Source organism: Colletes latitarsis, unplaced genomic scaffold (assembly GCF_051014445.1).
Source record: "Colletes latitarsis isolate SP2378_abdomen unplaced genomic scaffold, iyColLati1 scaffold0042, whole genome shotgun sequence".
Classification (NCBI taxonomy): Eukaryota; Metazoa; Arthropoda; class Insecta; order Hymenoptera; family Colletidae; genus Colletes; species Colletes latitarsis.
This window is the reverse complement of record NW_027488392.1, coordinates 85,001-87,500: the sequence shown is the minus strand read 5'-3', so window position 1 is coordinate 87,500 and position 2,500 is coordinate 85,001.

Here is a 2,500-nt window from a genome sequence, read left to right as displayed (position 1 = left end):
GTATTAATGGTAGATCGATGCTGGCGTGAGGTGACGCGCGTCGTCGTTTACACGATTGGGTCGAAACGAACAAAGAAACGAAAGAACATAACACAAAAACGTCCATTACTAAACAAAGATCTCGAACAAAAACAAAAAAACGTCCATTACTAACGAAAGAAAGAGGAGGAGAAGAGAAAATAAGACCCATCGTTGCGACGATCGAGGATGTCACCCGCCGTCAATTTTTCCATTATATACGCGTCTCGGTCGGAGATACGATGCTGGCTGTTTACGTTGCGCTCGCTCGAAGAGGAGACGACGACCGATTGTCACACACAACGCGCAGGGGCCGAAACAAAGCGCCCAAGGATCTACAGCCGAGGAACGAGACGCCGTCGAACATCGTTTCGCGACGTTCCTTTACGGTTTGAACTTGCGTATCCCGCTTTGCCCGGTGGCGTGTGTGCTCGTCGTCGTGCTCCGAACGAAACGTCCTGATGACGGCGAGGAAGTAATAAAATAATATACATCCTTACGGGTAGCCTGAAGCGAATCGCAAACGAACGACAACGCGTCGATTGTGCGGCCATCGTTGCTCGCGCGACTAACGACGACCAGCCGAGAAGGCTGTAGTTTATCGCATCGATTTCATCGAGCAACCGATGGACGCTGCCGCGTTCGTTCGTAAATGAATGTTATACATACTCACGGATAGCCTGAGGCGAATAATCGCAAACGACGACGCGTCGATTGTGCGGCCATCGTTGCTCGCGCGACTAACGACGATCAGCCGAGACGGCTGTAGTTTATCGCATCGATTTCATCGAGCAACCGATGGACGCTGCCGCGTTCGTTCGTAAATGAATGTTATACATACTCACGGATAGCCTGAGGCGAATAATCGCAAACGACGACGCGTCGATTGTGCGGCCATCGTTGCTCGCGCGACTAACGACGATCAGCCGAGACGGCTGTAGTTTATCGCATCGATTTCATCGAGCAACCGATGGACGCTGCCGCGTTCGTTCGTAAATGAATGTTATACATACTCACGGATAGCCTGAGGCGAATAATCGCAAACGACGACGCGTCGATTGTGCGGCCATCGTTGCTCGCGCGACTAACGACGATCAGCCGAGACGGCTGTAGTTTATCGCATCGATTTCATCGAGCAACCGATGGACGCTGCCGCGTTCGTTCGTAAATGAATGTTATACATACTCACGGATAGCCTGAGGCGAATGATCGCAAACGACGACGCGTCGATTTTGCGGCCATCGTTGCTCGCGCGACTAACGACGACCAGCCGAAACGGCTGTAGTTTATCGCATCGATTTCATCGAGCAACCGATGGACGCTGCCGCGTTCGTTCGTAAATGAATATTATACATACTCACGGATAGCCTGAGGCGAATGATCGCAAACGACGACGCGTCGATTTTGCGGCCATCGTTGCTCGCGCGACTAACGACGACCAGCCGAGAAGGCTGTAGTTTATCGCATCGATTTCATCGAGCAACCGATGGGCGCTGCCGCGTTCGTTCGTATATGAATATTATACATACTCACGGATAGCCAGAGGCGAATAATCGCAAACGACGACGCGTCGATTTTGCGGCCATCGTTGCTCGCGCGACTAACGACGACCAGCCGAGACGGCTGTAGTTTATCGCATCGATTTCATCGAGCAACCGGTGGACGCTGCCGCGTTCGTTCGTAAATGAATAATATACATACTCATGGCTAACTTGAGGCGAATAATCGCAAACGACGACGCGTCGATTTTGCGGCCATCGTTGCTCGCGCGACTAACGACGACCAGCCGAAACGGCTGTAGTTTATCGCATCGATTTCATCGAGCAACCGATGGACGCTGCCGCGTTCGTTCGTAAATGAATAATATACATACTCATGGCTAACTTGAGGCGAATAATCGCAAACGACGACGCGTCGATTTTGCGGCCATCGTTGCTCGCGCGACTAACGACGACCAGCCGAAACGGCTGTAGTTTATCGCATCGATTTCATCGAGCAACCGATGGACGCTGCCGCGTTCGTTCGTAAATGAATAATATACATACTCATGGCTAACTTGAGGCGAATAATCGCAAACGACGACGCGTCGATTTTGCGGCCATCGTTGCTCGCGCGACTAACGACGACCAGCCGAAACGGCTGTAGTTTATCGCATCGATTTCATCGAGCAACCGATGGACGCTGCCGCGTTCGTTCGTAAATGAATGTTATACATACTCATGGCTAACTTGAGGCGAATAATCGCAAACGACGACGCGTCGATTTTGCGGCCATCGTTGCTCGCGCGACTAACGACGACCAGCCGAGACGGCTGTAGTTTATCGCATCGATTTCATCGAGCAACCGATGGACGCTGCCGCGTTCGTTCGTAAATGAATAATATACATACTCATGGCTAACGTGAGGCGAATAATCGCAAACGACGACGCGTCGATTGTGCGGCCATCCGTTGCTCGCGCGACTAACGACGACCAGCCGAGAA